At 41.4% G+C, this 23,744-nt stretch overlaps 1 protein-coding gene across 6 annotated transcripts in view; it reads right to left on the bottom strand.

Annotated features, from left to right (window-relative positions):
* The window catches only part of LOC148041463 (uncharacterized), an 82,223-nt gene that overhangs the window by 34,631 nt on the left and 23,848 nt on the right, over positions 1 to 23,744 (bottom strand). Inside the window, exon 1 of one of the 6 annotated variants that reach the window (XM_087688316.1) lies at positions 4,638 to 4,704. The exons of the other annotated variants lie outside the window; for them this stretch is intronic. The gene's annotated coding sequence lies outside the window, so the exon portion shown is untranslated. Of the gene's footprint in view, positions 1 to 4,637; positions 4,705 to 23,744 lie in introns of those variants that run through there. 6 annotated transcript variants of the gene reach the window in all.

Below are 23,744 nucleotides of genomic sequence, written 5' to 3'. Positions count from 1 at the left end.
GAGGGCTGCTAGTTGGATGGAATCCAAGGAGGGCTTCCGGGGGGGGAGGGGTGAGATGAGGTATCCAAGGCTTCCCATCCCCCCAAAGTGCCACATAAGCGAAACGCACCAATTTAAAGTGCGGACGAAACACGGCAGTATATGGCAAATGCAGTAGCAAAAGTGGGCATGTTTTTTCGTACGGATACATACAGTGCCGTAAGGTATGGATCATACGGAGGCAACTATGGCACCGTTGACTGTTGGACAGCAGGACTTACGTGTCCCGATCTCTCCACCTCCACCAGCACTTCATAGAAACATTCATGTTCTAGTGCCTCCACATCAATCTCCATCCATTGGACATTTTCAGCCTATTTTTACCTAACCACCTCCAACTTATTTCTGCCTATCCACCTCCAACTTATTCCACTTATCCGACCTCTCATGGCTCCTCCCCATCAGCGAAACATGCCTTTAATGACAAGACTCATTTTACTGGGTTGAACTTTACTACTTGGTCAAACCTAATGAGATGTTGGAGCCTGACGTGGAGTTGAGAGTGAACGTGACGGATAATACACTCACACAGAGTAGAGAGAGTAGTGAGTAGAAAGGAGAGTGTGAGCATGACACTTTTTTGGTCAGTACAAAGATGAGTGTACCTCTTTAGGTTTTTTAGATATATATATATACATATGAAAGTACGAATATGCTAAGGGTGTGTTCACACCCATGCGTATATAAAAGGCACGATGGCCCTTTATTCCCAACAACCTCCCACCTAAAGGCAATGTGCCTTAAGAGGAGAAAAGAATCAGCTAAGCCTAGGTATGTACAAAACTGAAATACATATATCTATCCAACTTCCATCATCTGTCGGCAATGAGCAAACCGCTCTACTGGAAGACCCTTCGTGAGAAGATCTGCAAGATTATCATCTATATGCACTTTGACAAGCTCAATGCTCTTGTTGTCAAGTACATCTCTAATGAAGTGATACTTCACATGTATGTGCTTTGTCTTTGCATGAAAGATGGGATTCCGTACTAGTATGATAGCACTCTGACTATCACAATGGAGAACAAGTAACTCTATAATACCAAGCTCTCCCACCAAACGTGAAAGCCATAAAGCCTCCTTGCATGCCTCAGTGACAGCCACATACTCTGCCTCTGTAGTAGACAATGCAACACACTTTTGTAGCCTGGAGATCCAAGAGACTGGTCCTCCTGTGAAGGTAAACACATTCCCAAAAGTGGACTTTCTGCAATCCGCATGACCAACATAGTCTGCATCCGTAAAGCCAACGATAGATGCCTTCTACTTTCCAAAGCAAATGCACAAATCCTTTGTGCTTTTGAGGTATCTCATAATATCTTTCACTACTTCCCAATGCTTTTTACCAGGGTGTGCCATGTATCTGCTAACCACTCCTACTACAAAGGCAATGTCAGGACGTGTAGCAACCATAGCATACATCAAACTACCAACAACTAAAGCATATGGTATCTTGGCCATTTCAGCCTTTTCATCATCCGATGTAGGGTTGTCCTCTGCACTGAGTTTCACATATAGAGGCAATGGAACCCCAATTGTCCCCCCCCCCCCCCCTCCATATTGAAACGTTGCAAAACCTTGATGATATACTCCTGTTGAGATAGATAGAGTAATCCTTGTGATCTATCTCTGAGTATTCACATGCCAAGAATGTGATCTACTTCACCAAGATCCCTCATGTCAAAGCTGCCATGAAGACTTTGCTTCAGTGAGTCCAAGGCATGAGTATCCCTTTCAGCAATCAGCATGTCATCAACATACAAAACCAAGATAATCAGGCTGCCATTTGCGGCCTTCTTGGTGTACAAGCAGTGATCCACTTGACTTCTATGAAAACCTTGAGACTGCATAAATGTATCAAACTTATGATATCATTCTCTTGGTGTTTGTTTCAGCCCATGCAAACTCCTTTTCAGTTTACATACCATCTTCTATTTCCCTTTTGCCACAAACCCTTCAGGCTGCTGCATATATATGTCTTCATGCATATTACCATGTAAGAATACAGTCTTTACATCCATCTGTATGAGCTCCATATCTTTAGCTGCAACCAAGCCCAAAATGGTTCTCAATGTAGTCATCTTGACTACAGGAGAGAAGATCTCGTCAAAGTCAACTCCATGTTCCTGCTTGTACCCCTTCGCAACCAATCTTGCTTTGTACTGTAGCGAGGAACCAAAAGTGACCACCATCTTGTAAACCCATTTGCATAGAAGGGTTTTTTGCCCTTTAGGCAACTGCACCACGTCTCAAGTGCCATTTTTCTCAAGAGATTCCATCTCTGACGACATGGCTTTAGACCATTTCTTACTGTCCTATCTGTTCATTGCTTCCTTGAAGCAAGATAGTTCACCACAGTCTGTCAACATGACATAATCAGCCACATTGTTTGCACCAGGAACGAATCTATTAGGTTGCCTAGTAGCCCTAGATGATCTCCTAACCCAATGATCATTGTTTGCTCATTGTTCCTGCAAATTTCCATTTTCAGCTTGCTGTCCTGGCATTTCAGCCTGCAAATCAACATTAACAGCTTGATGTCCTGGCTGTTCCTACACATCCAGTGGCTCACCATTATGGGCAATAGCTGACTGATCATTTCCAGCATTATTTTCTGCATTTGCAGGTTCATTTACAGCAGGTATTTGCGGCTGTACAGTAGACACATTTTGCTGTCCAAAAGGTATTTCTTTCCGGAATACAACCCTACGGACCTCCTCAGTCTTTTCGGGCTGTTTATGCATGTGATCTTCCCGGAAGATAACATCATTGCTACGTAATACTTTCCTTTTCTCGGAATCCCATAATCTATATTCCATTTCACATTCATCACCATATCCTAGGAAAATACATTTACAGGACTTAGGCTCAAGTTTGCTACATTTTTCCTTACGTATGTGCACAAATACTTCGCAACCAAACACTTTCAAGTGTGCATACGAAGGTGGCTTGCCCGACCACACTTCTTGGGGAACCCCCCCCCCCCCCCCCTAAAGACCTGTTTGGTTACCGATTAATCAAGTGTACGACTATCATAACAGCCGCTGCCCAAAAACCATGGGGTAATGCAGCATGAGACAACATCGTACAGACCTTATCCTATATGGTCCGATTCATACGCTTTGCAACTCCATTTTGGGGTGGATTATGAGAGGCAGTGAGCTCCCTCTTTATCCCTTTATTGTCACAAAATGCGTGAAAGGCCTTGGACACATATTCCCCACCATTGTCAGAGCAAAGACACTTAAGTGTCTTATCAGTCTGATTCTCAACCAATGCCAAGAATTTTTGAAACTTGTCAAGCACTTCGTCCTTGCTACAAATAGGATAAATCCATACCTTCCATGTAGCATCATCAACAAAGGTGACAAAATATTTCTTTCCCCCCAAACATAACTTTGACATTTAACATACATCGAAATGTACTAACTCTAGAGGAGAAGATTTCAGCGAAAGAGACTTCTTATGAGACGTCTCTGCATGTTTACCATAAACATAATGATCACAATGCTCAAAATCAACATAACGAAGACCAGACAAGTAACCTAAACAAGAAAGCACTTTCATTTCAGTTTGACTCATGTGTCCCAACCAGCCATGCCACAAAGAAACACTTGGCTGCTCGGTCACAACAACAACATGGTCACGCACACTAGATACATGGAGAGGATACAAGGTATCACTTTTACAACCTCTGGCAATCACTCTAGATCCCTTACAGATCTTTCATTTCCCATCACCAAAGGTGGTATGAAATCCATCGTCATCTAGCTACTATGTGCTTGCAATGTCACATGCATAGTTGTTCCCAAGATGAACAACACCATGTCAACCCCGTGTATAGTCAAAAGACCACTCACGATGAGGGGTGACATGAAAGGAAGCACCTGAATCTAGAATCCAAGTATGCATGTCATCATCCGTATCTGCAAGTAAAGCATGTGTACTAAAGTGTGAAGAGACAAAGAGTACGTCATTTCCACTATCACTGTCATGAGTGACTACATTCACCTCTTCAATTTTGACACTGCTCTTCTTCAGCTAACTCTCTTTCTTCTCTTCCTTGCTATCATCTGTATTCTTGCCCTTTCCTTTCTCTTTCTTCCATTTGTAGCACTCACGTTTAAAGTGACCCTTCTTGCCACAATGATGGCATTCAACATCCTTATCATGTGATTGACTGCATCGCTTGCTATCAGATTTGCCTTTCTGCTGTGATCTGCCCCTAGTATGCAAAGCACTGGAAGACTTACTGGATACATTGTTCTGCCAATTCATTTCTTCCATGAGTAGAGCACTCTCTACATCAGCATACAAAAGAAATGCATTAGAATTGCTCATAGCAGTTTTGAATGTATCCCAACTCTCTCACAGAGTGCAAAGCAAGAACATAGCATTAAATTCTTCATCAATCATGAACTTCAAGGCAACTAGCTGGCTGAAAATGGAGTTAAACTCACTCAAGTGAGTAGACATTGCTGTACCCTCTTTCATACGTAGATCCATAAGCTTTTTCAGCCAATAAACTTTGCTTGCGACACTCTTCTTTGCATACAGTTCTTCCAATTGAGTCCAAATAGCATAGGCAGAATCCAAACCTTCAATGTTAAACAGCTAGGCATCAGAAATTGTAGCTCGATGGTTGAGCGTGCAAGCTCATTTAACTCATCCCAAACTTCCTGTTCCATGTTTGCGGGCTTTGCCCCTTTGGTCTTAATCGGCTTTGCCTGCTTCTTCTGCAACAAGATATTATAGCATTGTTTTTGCCAAATTGCAAAGTTATGTGCTCTTTCAAGCTTCTTAATGTGCATGAGATTACTGTTATCACTACTACTAGCCATGATTTTAGCCCAAATGTGACCAAAAAATTCAGCAAATGCAGGCCCAAACTGCACACATGTGACCAAGGTACAAGCAAGTACCAATCAACAATAAATGACCACGTAAAAGCAGTAATTTCAGAACCGCAAATAAATTTTCAGAAGCACTAAACCTTGTTCTACAACACTCCACAACTGATTATAGCTGTTCCAAGGACAAATGCATCACATTACATGAGAAGTCCCAAATTTTAGCTACAATTTATGTTGTACATGCACCCACGGGCACAAAATTTGGCACACACGGTCAAAAGCCCCAAATTTTTTTGTGCTCAAAGCATCAACCATACATCTGCCCTGTCTCTGACATGCATAGAACAGGCCAATTTTGCCAAAATAGAGCAATTTCAACAAAACCCCCAAATTTTTCCAAGTGCTAGGTGCCCAAATTGCATGGAATTAAACCCGCATGTATATAAAATGACCAAATGGCACACAAATTTTTCCCAAACAGCAAAAACCCCAAATTGCACGGGGTCCAATGTGCATCAATGTCGAGAAATTGGGTAAATTTCAGCCCAATTCTTGCATGTACATGAAAAGCCCCAAATGTCGGAGGCAAAACAAATCCTTGCAATTTCTTAGACAAATATCAGTGTTGTGTCTTACTCGCATCAAATCTGGACAAATCTACCCAAAAAACTTGAACTGTGCTTACACGCACGAACAGTCGCAAAGGAAAAGGGGTAAAAACTGATTTTTTGAGAAAAAATAACATGACGGGGGGTCCGTTGATCAGCCACGTAGGTCGCCATGCGCCCGTCAGCCATCCAATCGCCTGTCAACTGTCGCCTGCAAAGTGTCGTCGCTCAACTGCTGCCCCGCTGGTCCGTTGCTAGCCGTTACACCTGCCCTGCCTTGTCGCCCTGTGCCACGACTACTGCCCTATCACGCCCACTAGATTGGTCCCGTCACCTACTGCTGCACGCCTGCTGCCCTGCTCGCCTGCGACACCTACAACTCCTGCTCACCTGTCCGAGTACATCTCCTGCACCTGCTAAATACTGCTACTCCTTGATTGTGCACAATGAAGCTAATCATCATATGACCCCCATCCACTACAGTTTCATTTCCCAGGCCCCTACGATCGACCGAGTCCGAGTTGGAAACAACTCAATCAAGATTCACACTCATGGTTGCATCAATTTTGCCACTGACCAGGGCTTGGATCTTGCTATGCTGAATAACGTATACTATGCCTCCCAACTTGGGGTCAACCTGTTATCCATTCAGCAGCTTTGCTGGTTGGTCGAGCAGTCTTCTCCATAGCGACCATAGTCGAGGTCCTTGAATCTTGGACTAGTTTAGTGATTACTTGCACTGAGGCACAACCTAATGGCATGTACCATATGACACTTTTTTTCCAAGCCAATAGCTGAGGGCTCTTGAGTTTCATAGCTTCCAAGCTTTAGCTACCACACGAGAGCCTAGGAGCACTGAGTGTCTTTGGCATTTTCGCTTAGGACATCTCAAATACAACTCTCTTTATGAGTTGTTGCATCGACAAATGGTTGATGACCTTCTATGCCAAAAGCTATGATAGGATATCTGGAAAGCTTGTCAACTTAGGAAAAAGCACCATATCCCATTTCCTCAGCAGTCTACACATTAGAGCCAAGGTGTCTCTTAGATTGATTCATGTTGATCTTTGTGGGCCAACATCCACTGCCGCCTTGAAGACCACACTATACTTCTTTTTTACTGTGGATGATCATTCTAGATACATATGGGTACAGTTTCTCAAGCATAAGTTTGATGCCTTCACATATTTTTATACTAAGGTGCTACTAGTGCATAACCAAACCAGTCATCATATAGGATACATGAGGAGTGAAAGTGGAGGCGAGTTCACCTCCTCCCACAAGTTTTGTCGTGAGGACATGTATTTTTGAAACCTCGCTTAACATGTGAATTAATTTTTAATCATATGACTAAGTAAATGTTGCACATGTGAGGTGCAACTGAGGTTAGAGTAAATTTACAAGCCTGGAACCTCATAAAATCACAAGATATCAAATGCAAAAGTTACTATAAGTTATATTGCATAGGTACTTGGTGGTATCTGGTGTCAATTGTTGGCCCAGGTCATTCATTTGGCCATAAGTGTCAGTAGAGATGTGGCATTTAATGGTACCTAACGCCGATCTAATGGTCAAAGATGGCACAGAGAGACTCAAGAGTGGAAGACGCCTAGTCAATTTAATTATTGGCTAGTCAGATTATTTTTCTGGGCACCGAAATAATTATTAAATTAATTTTCAATATTAAAGGCTGAAAATCAATGTTTAATTATGGATAATGTTGGAAAAACCATTTGGGAAGGCTGCCACATGGAAAATTAGCCCATTTAGGCTTATAAAAGGCTGAAGAAGAGAAAAAACGAGATCCTTCTGGCTGTAGCAAATATGGGAGAGTTGTGAGCAGCCATGGCCAGCCTATTTTCAGCCATTGCAACCAGCCACAAGTGAGTTTTGAGGAGGCGATTGCAGTTTTGGACCCTCCACAGCTGGGTGATTGCATCCAAGTACAAGGTGGCAACTGATTTGGATGTCTCAACTGTAGGCGATAGCATTTAATGCTGTTGTGGCAAGGCAATAGCTGCATTTGACTGGTTTTCAATCATTCTTCATAACAAAACTCTGAATTTTCTCTTTCATCTCCCAGCCATTTTACAGCCTTGCTCCGAAGATCCCAGCATATAGACCCTCGTAGGATGAGAAATTGCAAATTTCTCTATTGTAAACCCTAATTTACAGCAGAAATTAGGGTTTAGTAGCAGTCTTGGGAAGCGTGCCAAAAATTGGAAGTTCCAAGACTTGGATTTTTCAGGGCTGAAGGTGAATTTCAGCTAAATTCAGCTGGAGGACTAGCCATCCATTGAATTTGGGCCATTTTCATCGTCTATGAAGTGGGTGAAGGCCAATTAAGTGCCCAAATCAAGGAGCAAAACAGATTGAAGACTTGTTCGTCACTTTGGACAACAAGGGGAGTTTGGATTGCGAAGGGGATCTGAAGAAAGTAGGTAAATTTGTATTTTCAAATTTGCATTTATTGTTTGCTGTTGTAATTAAGTTGTAATCAGAGATTTACCACCCACCCACGGAAGAAAGGCTGGTTTCAAGTTTTCCAAGTTTCTACAAGAGCATGGCATCTCACACCACCTTACCTCTACCAACTCCCCTTTCCAAAATGGAGTTGTAGAGCGTAGGAACCGGACCATCATGAACATGGCACACTCTATGCTGTTTGCAACAGAGCTCCCTAAGCGCCTTTGGATTGAGGCTATCAACACTTTGGTGTATATCTTTAACCGATGCCCCAACTACGGCTGCCCCTCAGAAGACTATATGAAGAATTTTTTGGCTCTCGGCCTATAGTTTCCCACTTTAGAGTCTTTGGGAGTCGTGCCTACACGCACACCCCTTATGATAAGATAGACAAGCTCACTCCCCAAGCTAATCTCGACTTTTGTCAAATACTCCTTTGAAGTGAAAGCCTATGGTCTCTTCAATCCTCGAACAAACAAGGCGATCGTTAGGAGAGACGTAGTATTTGATAAGAGGAACATTGTTTGATCTGGGAGGGTGTATTTTTACATCACAGTAGAAGTACGCTCTTTAGTTAATAGACCAATATTGTACAAATCAGACACGACCTATGGCCACACCTCTTGATCCCACTATCCATCTTTCTAAGGATACCCTAGGTCAGCTTTTTGACGAGCACACCTATAGATCTATGGTAGAAAAACTCCTTTGTTTGATTCACACTAAGCTAGATTTAGCTTACTCAGTTAGTTTGCTTAGTCATCAGTGTTTCACTATACCTAGGATATCACATTGAATTGCATCTCTTCATGTTTTGAGATATTTGTGTTGTACCTATTTTTATGGCCTAATGTATGGTTCTCGTTTAGTTTGCAAGGGTGCATTGACTGTGATGGCTGGGCAAGAGATCCTCATATCCGCTATTCCCATGGAAACTACCTCTTTATCTTGGGCACGGCACACATCTCTTAAGCCAGTCATAAGCAAGAGAATGTTGACTTCCACGGTTGAGGCTAAGTATGGGGCTCTTTTTTATGGTACCACAGAGACTATCTACTTGAGAAGCTTACTAGTAGCACTTCAGTTTCCATGTGACTCTTCTACTTTTGTCTACTACAACAACCAAAGTATCATTGCCCTTGCGGGCAATCCGATCATTACATCATGAACGCGACATGTGGGAGTCGACTTCCACTTCACCAAAGAGCAAGTTGAGTTAGGCACTGTAGAGTTGAGCGGAAGTAGATAGAGAAAGAGAGCTGAGAGCAGGCACATTAATCGAGGAGCTCAATGACCCAAAACTGAACAGTGTTGAACAGTGAGATAGAGTGAAAGTGAGTCAATGGATAGGTGTGTACCAGTGTGGTACACACAAAGAATAAAAGAATGCATTTATACTTAGGGTACAGTACACTTACACCCGCTAGGGTGAGTTCACATATGTGAAGTAATATATACACGTGAGAGCGCATAAAGGGCCTTTACACCCAACAACCTCCCACTTAAAGGTTCGAAGCGAACCTTTAACCAATTCCCACAAGTTTGATGCAATGCTCATGTGGAGCCTTTGCAAGACTTTTGGTGAGAACATTTACAAGGTTATCCCGTGATTTGATCTTAATCAGGGTGACTAGACCATCATCTAGAACCTGTTTGACAAAATGATACCGAACATCAATATGTTTGGTGCGTACATGAAACATGGCATTCTTAGTCAAGCATACAGCACTCTAGCTATCACATCTAAGTATAGGTGTTTTGGTAGGCAGCCCAAAATCCTTGACCAAACGACCAAGCAAACTGCTTCTTTTGAAGCTTCAGTGGCTGAAATATATTCAGCCTCAGTGGTAGAGAGTGCTACTATTTTTTGCAATCTAGAGCACCAAGAAACCGCCCCACCAATCAAGGTAAAGATGTACCCACTAGTAGACTTGCAAATACCTAAGACATCTACCATGTCTGCATCACAATACCCTTGTAAATCTAACGTACCCTTGCCATAGCAATTACATTTTCTTTGTGTGCCCTTAAGGTACCATAAGATACATTTCACTGCTTCCCAATGTGCTTTGCCAGGATTTGACATGAACCTGCTTACAACCCCCCATGGGTAAGAAATGTCAGGTCTAGTGGCAACAACCATAGCATACATGAGTGAACCACAAGCTTAAGCATAAGGAACACCCTTCATAGTACTAGCTACCTTATCATCTTTTGGGCAATCTACTTTGCTAAGCTTAAGCTAAGGTGGAAAAGGTACACCAAGAGGATCAGCCATAGAAAAACGATCAAGTACTTTGCTGATGCACTTTTCTTGCGAGAGAAATAAGAGTTGTTGCTCTCTATCTCGTGTTACACGCACGCCCAAAATTTGTTCAGCTGCACCCAAATCCTTCATGGAAAAGGCTGAATTCAGCTATCTTTTCAATGCATTAATCTGGCTTTTATGCTTATCTTAGCAATAAGCACATCATCCACATAAAGCACAAGTATAATAAGGCTTCTATCATCAGCCTTCTGAATATATAAGCAATGATCTGCACTACTCCTTTTAAATCCATGTGAGAGCATGAAGGCATTAAATTTTTTATACCATTGTCTAGAAGCCTCTTTCAAACCATACAAGCTTCTCTTAAGCTTACATACCAAATGCTCCTTTCCATGTATAACAAAGCCTTCGGGCTGCTTCATGTACAACTCTTCTTCCAGATCACCATGCAGAAATGCAGTTCTAACATCCATCTGATCAAGTTCAAGAACCATAGATGCTACAATGGCAAATAACACTCGAAGAGTGGTCATTTTGACAACAAGAGAAAACACTTCCTAAAAATCAATGCCCTCCTTTTGTGTATAGCCCTTAGCCACAAGTCTAGCTTTATATTTGGGTTTGCCATCCACACATTTGATTTTATAGACCCATTTGTTAGGAATAGCTTTCCTATCCTTGGGAAATGTAACAAAATCCCAAAGTATGATTCTGATACAATGACTTCATTTCTTCCTGCATAGCTAGCTCCCACTTTTTCTTTAACTCACATGATAAGACCTCTTTATACGTAAGAGGCTCACCTTCATTTGTGAGCAAAATGCAGTTCAAAGAAGGATCAAATCTTTGTATAGGTCTTCTGACACATGTAGACCTTCTTACCCAATGATCTGTGTTATCAAGTAATGAATCCACATCCAAGGAAATGTCGATGACCTCATTGTTTGGCTACTAAACTACATGTTCAGGTTGCTGTAATACAATTTCACGCTACTGTAATTCATTTTCAGCATGCTGATTTTGGTGCTCAAGCTGATGTTCAACATCCCCTTGCTGCCCATTTTCATTTGGCTCAATAATGATACGCTGATTGTCATAATCAGCATCAAAAGAAGCTGAATTTTCAATAGCCCATTGCTGCTCAAGTAACTTATCATGCTGAATTTTAACTTTCTTTTTGTCTGAGTCATTAGATGTGACATTTTTCAGTAGCTTTGACTCATTAAATAACACATCCCGGCTGCGTAGCACCTTTTTCATGCTTGGAACCCAAACTCTATAGCCCATTTCACCTTTATCTCCATAACCCATGAAGATGCCTCTATGAGATTTCATCTCAAGTTTGATTCTACTATCAACAGGTACATGTACATAGCATTCACAGCCAAAGACTCGTAAGTGGTCATATAAAGCACATTTGCCAGACCAAACCACTTCAAGGATGCCACTTTCAAGTGCACGATGTGGAGATCGGTTGCAAATATGCACCACGGTTTAATTGCCTCTCCCCAAAACGATTGCAAGAGATTAGCTATGGACAATATGCACCGAATCTTTTCACATAACGTGCGATTCATTCGCTCAGCCACACCATTAGATGATGAATTGTAAGGAGCTCTAAGCTCTCGTTTAATCCCATTGTCATCACAAAACTTATTGAATTCTTTAGATACATACTCTCCCCCATTATCTGTTCTTATGCATTTTAACTTTAAGCCTTTTTGAGTATTAACCAATGCATAAAACGTTTTAAAAGCATCCAATGCCTCGCTTTTCTACTTAAGCAAGTAGACCCATAGTTTCCTAGAATGGTCATCAATAAAAGACACAAAATAATGAAAATCACTATAAGTTTTTATTGGCATGGTGCAAACATCAGAATAGACTAAATTCAAGATACATGCCTTCCTAGAGGCTCCATGCGAGTATGAACTCTTTACATGTTTACCAAAAACACAATCATCACAAAATTCAAGCTTTGAGTTTTTCACATCAACTCTTCCAAGTGAAGAGAGTGACTACAAACCCTTTTGGCTCATACGTCCAAGACGCTTGTGCCATAACTCCATGTGTGACTGTACTTGAGCAACTACAACAAACTTTCCAAGAAGTGCCTTGCAGTAGAGATAATACATAGTCCCCTTTTTACCACCTCTAGTGACTAGCATAGATCCTTTCTATATTTTCCACATACCACCACCAAAAGCAATGAAGTAACCTTTGTTGTCTAGCTACCCAACAGAAAGCAAGCTCTTCTTGATGCCAAGTACATACCTAACATCATGAAGAATCAATTCTTGACCATTTTCTAGAGCCAAGTGTATGGTGCCCATTCCTTCAATATCACATGCATAATTGTTGCCAAGGTGGACTTTTCCAAGATTATCTTCTACATAAGTAGAAAAACACTCCAGAGATGGAGTTGCATGAAAAGAAGCACCATGAGCTAACAACAAAGCATCTATCGCATCTGTTTTAGTGATATACATGTCCTCCATTGTCATAACAAGAGGATCTGAAAATGCAACCAACAAATCAACATCTTTATCCTCTTCTATTTTCTTAATAATAACACTAGATACCACATTTACTTTTTCTATCTCTGGGTAGAGCTGCCATCCTTGTCATTCTTTTTGCCTTTTGCATTAGCTTGCTTCTTGCATTCTTGTTCTTTTTAAAAGTACCTGCAATCGAGCTTTTTATACCCTTTGCAACCACATTGATAACAAGTTACATCTTGCTGTTTTTCCTTGCTTTTGTTGCAATTTTTGTTTTTATTTGCAGCATTATATCTTTTTTCAGTTCTTTCTCTTACATGTAAGTTAATCCACTGTTTTCCCCACTTGCCTTGCGTCTAATCTCTTCATTTAGAATAAAACCATGCACACCATCAAATGTCAAGTTGGGGTTATTGGTCAATGACACAACCAATGCTTCCCATGAATCGGGCAAGGTCATTAGCGAGAAGATAGTCCTCAATTTAGGATCAAAAGCTGGCAAACCTACATCCTATAACTAACCCAAAATACCAGTGAAAGTATTCAAATGCTCCGAGGTAGGCTTGGACTCATCAAGCTTCAAGTTGACCAACTTCCGCATGAGATGTACTTGATTGACAAGAGTTGTATTCTCATAAGTAGCCTTGAGTTTCTACCAAACTACAAAGGCAGTATGAAGCCGCTTTATATCAACCAAGGTATCATCTATGACAGCCATTTTAATGTAAGTAATGGCCTTTTTATTCATTTTAGCCAAATTCTCATCTAACAAAGTAACAGGCTTATGTTCTTCTAAAGCGTCATCACAATCCTTTAGAAAGAGTATACCCTACATACGATCTTTCCAAATATCAAAACCATTGCCCCCGAATTTACGAATCTCAAAGAGATTCTTTGTGTCAGACGTAGATGCACTGCCAGTCATCTTCAACAATACACAACTACAATAAAGGGTTGAATGCTTTCAGCCAATAGCAAGGTTGCTGAATTGTAACAGCAAGTACACACTCTTGTACTTCCAAGGTGTCCAAGAAGCAGATGTTTAGCTGCAAATTTAAGTCTCAAGTACTAATTACAGCATATGCACGAATCAAATCTGATACATTAGCATTAAGAACAGCTCCCACTTCAATAATACATCACCAAAATTCCCAAATGCAATGATCCAAATGCTGTATTTACCACTGTTTCACTGCATAGTGAGTATTCAGCAATACATGTACCAAGAAAAGCTGCCCTTTTTCAACATTTGAAGCATCCAAAACTCAAAAGACTCCCACTCAGTAGTGAATCTGCTGCAAATTTCACTATCCAATCTCAAAACTACTCAAAATACATCACCAATGTGAAAAGCCCCAAAATTTATGTAGTGAATTTGCTCCAGTTGTATAAATACATCTTCCCGAGCATCAAGTACAGGCTAATGTTGCAGAAATTTCACGATTTCTGCAAAAGCCCCAAACTTTATGGAGCAAATTGGCACAGATTCGTGCTATGTGCTTGCTCTCATGAACACCCGCATGAGGGGAAATAAATCTGACTAAAGATTTCTAATTTTAGGAAAGAAAAAAAAGGAATATTGGGGCCATTGACCTGCCCGACGATCATGCGGCCGCGTGACGTGTTTGTCGTCCCTGCAATCCCCGACCTCCAGTCGCCCGACATGCCGCATTCGCCCGTCACGCGGCAGTCTGTCGCCCATGTTGGTCGTCAGCCCGTCACTGTTTGTCAGTCCGTCAACCACCCCGTCAACTGCCCACGTCTCCTATCCGATGCCCGTGCATTGTTGACTGGTTGCCCGCTCTTCAACAGTCCCCAGACTGTTACGCCTGTCGCCTGTAACACTCCTGCGTGTTGACTACAATAGTCACCTTAGTCTCCACTATGTGCATGTAACCTAAGTCTGACAACTGTCGCTATCTTGTTGAGCTTGCAACTGGTGCCTATTGCCTATGGTATACAAGAACCATTGTAGCTTTGATACAAATTTGTATAGTTGAAGCGGAAGCAGATAGAGAAAGAGAGCTGAGAGCATGCACATTAATCGAGGAGCTCAATGACCCAAAACTAAACAATACTGAACAGTGAGATAGAGTGAGAATGAGTCCATGGATAGGTGTGTACCAGTGTGGTATACACAAAGAATAAAAGAATGTATTTATACTTAGGGTACGGTACACTTACACTCGCTAGGGTGAGTTCACATGTGTGAAGTAATATATACACGGGAGAGTGCGTAAAGGGCCTTTACACCCAACAGGCACCATCTGCCTAGAGTTTGTGCCTTCATTAGACAATTTTTGCAAACATGTTAACCAAGGCAGATCAATTGGCCAGTGTTGCAATATATTCTATCCAAGATCAGCCTCGGTACACCCTCCCCTACTTTCCCTACTTCGTCAAATTGGCAAGGAGACAAAGATTCCCTCTAGCTTTTCCTTTCAATTTAAGAGGGGGTAGCTTTCTTCTCTTGGTGGTGACAAGAAGTTATTTACAGTTTTTTTTCAGACATTATGTATATTGTACTTTGTCTTCATCCACATCATCAAGATGACATAATTATAAAAGGACACGTGGACAATTCCCCTACGAGGGCACTATCCAAGTGGCACTGTTGCATAGCATATTGCATGAGCATGATCACACATGCATTGTCTCTTGCATGCCTCCAATGCATTGGTGTTTGGAGTGGTCCACTCTGGATTCACCATATTCATGGCATTGCACATGGCAATCTCCCTTGCATACTTAGCTTTGCTAGCTTGCTTTCCACAAATCTCTTTTGCCTCTCGACATACCCACCATATTTGCTTCGTGCACCCTTTGTCTATTCCTCTGTCATCACCACCTATTAGTAGGAGTAGCTTACTTATTTTGTCAAAGCATTTGGGACTAACCGCTAGTCTCCCGTCCATTACTTAATCGCCCATAACTCACAATTTTTGAAACAAGCACTTAAACAAACAAACAAACCAAACAAACAAAAAAAGGGTCCTTTATGGTTCTATTTGTCTTTGCAGGACTTGGTAGGCCACTGAGTAGCCGATGTGTATTGTTCATCTAATGCCCTGGTCTCTCTGGGTTGACCACTTGGACTCCCTTTGGTAAGATAACCATCACCTTTGTAGTCTTGGTAGGCCACTGAGCAACCACCACGCATCCATTGTCCGATGCCTTAGCTACTTTGGGATGGAATGCCTTGGGATAAAAACACCAAAAAACAAAACTTTGGGTTGGCCTTCCTTTCTAGCTCAGTTTTTGGGGGTGATAGAGAGTGTTGAGCTAAAATAAGCATTACATGCTGAATTAGCCTCTTAAACAGTCCCCAAAATGCTTAATCAATGAAAACCCTAAAATGGTATACGGTTCGAGAGAGTTTAAAATGGTGTATAATATGAGGTACTAAATGGAGGATAGCATGCCTATTTATAGAAAGTTTCGAGACCTCGTACCGCACACCGTTCTGTCGTTCTAAAACTCTCTCAAACCGCAACACTATTTTAGAATTTTCAATAATTAAGCATTTTTTAAACTATTTAAGTGGCTAATTCAGCATGTAATACTTACCTTAGCATAATACCCCCTCTCAGGCCCAAAAACTGAGCTAGAAAGAAAGGCCAACCCAAAGTTGTGAGTATTTTTGTTTTTATGGGTTTTTACACTAAGGTGTTCCACCCCAAAGCAGCCAAGGCATTGGACAAAGGATGCATGGTGGCTACCCAATGGCCTACCAAGAATACAGTGATGATAGTTATCTTACCAAGGGAGTCCAAGTGGTCATCCCAAAGAGGCTAGGGCATTGGACAAAGGGTGCACGTCGACTACCCACTGGTCTATCAAGTCCTACAAAGACGGATGGAACCACTATGAACCTTTTTTTCTTAAAGAATGATTGTTTTAAAAAGTAGAGGTGGCAGTCAATTAAGTAACAGATAGGAGACTAGTAGCCAAGCCCAAAGGCTTCCACAAAAAAAACAAGCTATCCCTACCACTATTGGATGTCAATGACGAAGAAAGAGGCTAGTGGTGTATGCAGCAAATATGATGGGTATGTAGAGGCAAAAAAGATGTAAGGAGGCAAGCTAGCAGAGCTAAGCAAGCAAGGGAGATTGCCCTAGAGACTACCATATGCAATGCTACGAATATGGTGGATCCAAAGTCAACCACTCCAAAATATCAAAAAGTGATAAACGCAAACAGATGCATGTTTACAAGAACAAAATGTCAATGCACTAGAGTTATGCAAGAGATAATGTAGATGTAATCATGCTTATGCACAATGCTATGCAACAGTGCCACTTGGACAGTGCCCTCGTAGGGGCATTGTTTACTTGTCCAAGTACTGGATCCAAAGTCAACTGCTCCAAAAGACCGAAAAGGGATAAATGTATACAAATGTATGTTTACAATAACAGAATGTCAATGCACTGGAGTTATGCAAGAGACAATGCAAGTGTAATCATGCTCATGCACAATGCTATGCAATAGTGCCACTTGCACAGTGTCCTCATAGGGGCATTGTTTACTTGTCCAAGTGCTATGGATCCAAAGTCAACCACTCCAAAAGACAGAAAAGGGATAAATACACACACATGCACGTTTATAAGAACAGAATGTCAATACACTGGAGTTATGCAAGAGACAATGCAGATGTAATCATGCTTATGCACAATGCTATGCAATAGTGCCACTTGGACAGTGCCCTCGTAGAGGCATTTTTACTTATCCAAGTACCATTTTACAATCATGTCATCCTGATGATACAAATGAAGATATAAAGTACAATATACAAAATGTCTAGAAAAGAAACTGTAAACAGCATCCTGTCATCACCAAGAGAAGAAAGCCACCCCCTCTCAAACTGGAAGGAAAAGCTAGAGGCAATCACCCTCTCCCCGTTAATTTGAAGAAGTAAGACAAGGTGTGCCCAAGACAATCCCGGGTAGAATATATTGCGATATCGGCTATACCCAAGCCGATCTTGGGTGGAATATACTGCAATATTAGCCACCTTGATCAATATGTTTGCAAAGTTGTCAGATGAAGGCACAAACTCTAGGTATATGATACGTAGCTCAACCATCTCTCTACTAAAGTGGAAGTGGACTCCCATATGCCGCATCCGTGGTGTAATGATTAGATTGCCCACAAGGGCAATGGCACTTTTGTTATCACAATAGCAGCGATGGGAGAGTCGCATGAAAAATAAAGTATTGCTAGTAAGCTTCTCAAGTAGATAGCCTCTATGATACCATCAAAAAGAGTCCGATAATCAACCTCACCATGGAAGCTATCACCGTCTCCAACTTACGACTAGCACAAGAGATGGATGTCATGCCCAAGGTAAAGAGAGAGCCGCCATGGAAACACCGAGTGTCAAGATCTCTTGCCTAGTCAAAGTCAATGTACCCTTGAAAACATAAACCAAATCCATAAGTTAGGCCATAAGAATAGGTAGACTGTCACGAGAACATGAAAATTTGATGCTTTGCTTATGTTTAATTGACATTTGATTAAAAGATAAATCAAATGTGCAATTAAAAGATGCACATGTGAGGTGCAAGCTACTTTTTCACAGTTGAAGACCGAAGGACCTTGTGAAAAAGATGGGTGTCAAAAGAAAAAGTTGTAACAAGTTACACTAGTTAGATTCTAGGTGAATTTTGGTATTAGTTTGCCCCTAGAACCATTAATTGGCCATTAAGTATCACTGGTGACACTAGGGACTAGGCATTAATTAATGGATTAATGCTTGTCCAAGGGTCAATTAATGCATGGGACCACTTTGGGTTGCAAATGGCCTAGCCAATTAATTTTTGGATGGGCAAGGTCAAAATTTTTGCCATGGATTAAGGGCTGAATTAATTTTCAGAATTAATTAATTTTGAAAATTAATTAAATGGCTGAAAATTGCTGAAAATGGATTAAGAAAGCTGCCACTTGACAAAGCTTTCCCATGCAAGTGGGGGAAAGGCTAAATAGGGCTGAAGGGAGAGGGAAATCTCATTTTTCATTTTGGAGCTGTTGGAAAGAGGTGTTGGATTGTTGCTGCTAGCTTTTGGGGCCATTTCCCAATCATTGGAGACCATTTTGGTGATGGAATTGCATATTCTTGACCTTGGGAAGCTGGCAATTGTTGCCGATGCACTTTCTCCTGAAGAAAACAGTCTCTGATGCTCCTATTGTTGTTGGTGCATCCATTTGGGGCTGCTACAGCAAGGCAATAGCTAATTTTGATTAGTTCTTCGCGAAAAATCTCAGAATTTTCTCTCTCTACAGCATTCTCTCATCTCCTTCAGCCTATGCTCAGCCATTCTCAGCAATTCTCAGCCATTCAGAGGAGATCTCAGCCATTTTTGGTGGGCTGAGCTGTAATTTCTGTAGTAACCCTAATTTACAGCAAAAGTTAGGGTTTAGCAGCCACCTTGGATCAGTGCCAGAGATTGAAGGCTCAAGGGACTGAAATCAGCAGCTGATAATTGAAGATTATCAAGGGATTTCAGGAGCCAGCCCATCCCGAATTGATTTGGGGCAGCATTTGGCCAGCCAAGGGTCAAATTGGAGAAGAAGTCTTGGGTGAATCAAGGGGCAAATAACCCAAAAGGCTTGCTGGTCATTTATGACAGCAAGAGCAATTGGTTAGCAAGAGAAGATTGAAAAATCTCAAGTTGTACTCCTTCCAATTGAATGAAAGCTAAAGAAATACCGCAAGGGGCGCCAGTTTTGGGGCCAACAGGGAGTCTACTGTCCAAGAATGTTATGGTAAAGTGTGTATTTCATTTTATGTGCATTTATTTATTGCTGTAATTAACTCTTAAATCAGGTTATCACCACCCATTCCAAGAAGGAAGGCTGGTTTCATAGACTGCAAATATCTCAAAACATGAAGGCATGCAATCCAATATGACATTCTAGGTATCTCAAAACATGAAGACATGCAATCCAATATGACATGCAATAAAATACTAATTGAGTAAACTAAACTAAGTAAGCTAAATCTAGTCTAGTGCCAATGAACCAAAGTAGTTTCCCTACCATCCACAAACCTATAGATGGGTTGATTGAGGGTATCCTTAGAAACATGGATAGTGGGATCAAGAAGCATGGCCACAGGTCGTGTCTAATCTTTGCAATACTGGTCCACTAACTGAAGAGCATACTTCTATTTCAACACAAAAATACTATTTGAAGATCGAACTACCTCCATCCCCAAAAAATAAGACAATAAACCAAGGTCTATTATCTCAAAAGTAGAATAAAGCTAGGCCTTAATTTCTACTATGGTAGCAAAATGAGAGTCAGTGATAACTAAATCATCTACCTATAATAGAATTAGCTGACCCTCTTTGATGTAGTATGGACATATAAGTTCGGGTCATAAGGGGTAGAATGGTATCCGTGAGTTCTAGAAAACTTATCCATCCTCTAGAACCAAGAACGCGGTGCTTGCTTTAGTCTGTAATGAGCTTTCCGCAAGCGAAAGATCTTATCTTTCCGGTCAGTAGAAGCAAATCCAAGAGGCTACTCCACATAGACTTCCTTCTCCAAATAACCCTTCAGAAAGACACTTCTAACATCCACCTAATAGATTCGCCAACCGTAGTCCAAGGCTAAGGTGTGTGTGGCATGGGACTTTAAAAGTATACGCTTAGGCTACCAAAAGCTTGTGGAATGGATGTAAGGTAAAGGATGCATGCAAAAAGACTATTATTAGTGTTAGAAGTTCAAAATAAAAAGGAGATGCTCTGTAAAAAGGGAAGCATTGTCTAGAGAGGATAAAATAGAGAAAAAAAGAACAATGGGACGAAAAAACTTCTTGCTTTTGGTAGTCGACCATCCATAGAGATAGGGAAGGAATAATGCTTTGATATTATGGAGGGAGCACATTATACAAATAGAGGGAAAAGTTGATAAGGCCATTATGTTTAACGGCATGGTATGAAAGTGGCTAGTGCAACCAACAAATGAAATGATGTCAACCACGCAGTAGAACCAAAGGTTTCTTCATAGTCAATACCTTGCTTCTGTCGAAACCCTTACACCACAAGACAAGCCATGTACTTGCCTAAAGTCCTATCAACTTTTAGCTTAGTACTGAATATCCACTTCGTCCTGATGACTTTCTTGTGGCTCGAACAATCCACCAAGGTCCAAGTCTTATTTTGGTCAATATTCTCTAGCTCCTTTTCCATGGCCTCTTGCTATTAAAGATACTAAAGAGCCTATCTACCTCAAAATGCACTATGTAAACAGCAATGCAAATGAATCCTGAGATGCAAGCCGAGCAGATCTTCGAGGGCCCTTTGGAGTGAAATCCGATGTAAGGATCCCCGAATCTCACATAGTCTGCTACTACCAGCGAGATAATGGATCTCGCAGAAGGGGCCTTAAAGCTGAAGAATCTGATGGTAGGTCAAGAGCAAATAGTAGACCCGGCTCAAAAGGCACTATCTCTGAAGGAAGAATGTGAGGAAAGGGATTAGGATCTAGTACAAAAGACTGCACAATGTCTTGCTCATCAGACACTACATGTTGTTGGGTATGGCACTCATGAAGATGGACCAATAGGCTATGAAGGGTGAAGCTCCATGGTAGGTAGGTAGGCAGGTAGATAGAGAGAGAGAGAGAGAGAGAGAACTCTTCCTTTTATGAAAAAAAAAGAGAGAGAACTCTTGCTAGTACACAACAAGCTGAATATATTGATGTGATAGATTGTGATAAAAATACAAGTGATAAGATCTGAATATATAGACTGAGGTATCCATCCACACCTTTGAGCCTTATTAAATGCCAAGTGGTGTAAAAGATGTTCACACCTAAACATGCACTTTTACATACAACAATGTGTCTTCATGCACGAGGATAAATAAATCTAACAAATTCCCCCTTCGGGTCATGGATGACTAAACCCCATGACATGAAACATATGGAAAAAAGGAAAATGAAATATCTTACCTCTAAGAGGCAATGTCTAATCCCGTACAATGGTTTTGGAAAAGAGATACATAAGTGAGAGAGATGCACTGTGAGAAAGATCATGACATGGTCTACTGAAAAGCTCAAGGATCCGAAGTAAGGCATGGCTCAGAGGTTGATTAAAAGCCAACATGGCTCAAAGGCACTGGGCACATGGCTAGAGGCCAAATATATGGGTATAGCTTTCCGGATCAACTTAGAGTGCAATAAGTGGTTACAACCCCCCTAAAATATAGCTTCTAGTAGAATCACAAAAGGAAAATACAAATCTTTTTGGATAAAAATCCTGATAGAACACGCCACATAGTAAGTGTTTGAAAGGTCTTAACACATGCATTGGCATGGTCGATGTCTAATTCCAAAACAAATTATTTACTACTTTAGGATTTGATTCAAAAGGCATACTGATAAGGTTCAGCATTACCAAGAAACAATGATTGAACAAATACAATAAGGGCCTTGTCAAAACTAGTAGGTGGCTCATCAAGGTCACTATCTGATAAGGTATTTGTTAACCTGTCACTTTTAGTGTTGTCATTCTGTTATCTCTTGATTGTGAGCTCCTGTCAGAGTCTAACAAAGACATGGGAGCTCTAGCATTTTAGTGTGCATTTCCCCAATTCTGTAAGCATTTTTCAGCATTCCCCAACCTGGGCCACTATGTCAGACATTGTCCTATCTCCCTCATTTTATGGCCACACCAGCTGTATTTTTTCTGCATTTTTTATACAGCCGAGCCGTCAGCCAGCATCAAGTCGGCCAGTTTTGGCCCTTCTCTGCTATTTACAGCTGGCTGGCTGGCTGGAGCAGATCACTTCTTTTGCAGGCTGCTCCTACGATTGCAGGTACACTCCTCTCTAGTGCTGCTGCTGCTATCATCATTTCAGGCCAGATCTGGTCACTGACTCCTCGGGCTGCGCGCAGGGACTGTTCGGTCCATCTGTTTGTATTCAGCATTTATTTCAGTCAGTGCAGATTTCTTTCTTCCTTCATCTTCCTGCTGTCTTCTTTCTTTGTGTTGGAATTCCTTCTTCTATTGTGCACTCTCACATGGTATCAAAGCCAAACAAGAGACCACAAAGGAGCTTTTCATCGCAAAGACCACCCCGAACTGACCCGCAACCTTCACCAGATTTGTGTTTGCTGCAAACACAACCCTCCAAGCACTAGGCGACTGCTCCCCCTACTTCCCATCTTCTCTGCTGCCAAGGCAACTGCCTTTCAAATCATGCCACACCATCTAGCAGCAAAACGCAGATTTTTTCTACCCTTTTGCCCCCTAGCGACAGTCCCTGACTGTAGGCGACAACTTCCTAGACACAAGCGACCCCATCTAGGTGCAAGAGACATCATCTAGGCGTAGAAGATAGCTGATTTCTCCTATTTTTCTATTGTTTGCTCATCAAGCGCAATTTTCAGGGTGATTGCAAGTTCTTGAAGATGTCTCAACACCAATTTTTCAGCTTTACTAAAGAGGGTGAGGTCTCTCATCACTCTTCTAAGTGATAAGATTATTTGAGGTCTAAGTCCCCTATACCAACTCCCCATTTGAGCACCCTTCTCCTCCTCCCTCCCTTCATGTTTCTCATAAGGCACGTTCTATTGGCCTGAAGATGCCTTACATGGCACCCACTATACAAGTGCCCATGTTTGTCTTCTTTGCCCAAAGAAGACAAGTTGGACGGTTCCAACTATTCTCTACGGTCGTGTAAGCTAGAGTGTATTCTTGATAACTTCGATCTTTGCGAGTTTATTTCTCTCCCCATTTATTTAACTTAATTGAAGAAAAAATCAATGTTCAATGGGATTCTCCCAATCCCTTTTAGTATTCCAACTCCCCTTGCTATCCAAAATGACCAGCAAGTCTTCAATCTAATTTGCCCTTGATTTGGGGAATCAATTGGACTTCATCTGCTTTGACAGAGATGGAAAACGCCCCAAGTTCATTGATTTGCTGGTCCCTCCACTTGAATTTAACTAAAAACAACTTCAGTCCTATTGAATCCAAGTCTTGGAGCTTCCAATTTTTTGCATG

The sequence above is a fragment of the Lygodium microphyllum genome, chromosome 1 (assembly GCF_053477565.2).
Source record: "Lygodium microphyllum isolate KBCC chromosome 1, Lygodium_microphyllum_v1.1.10, whole genome shotgun sequence".
Classification (NCBI taxonomy): Eukaryota; Viridiplantae; Streptophyta; class Polypodiopsida; order Schizaeales; family Lygodiaceae; genus Lygodium; species Lygodium microphyllum.
This window is presented reverse-complemented; position numbering and strand designations above follow the sequence as displayed.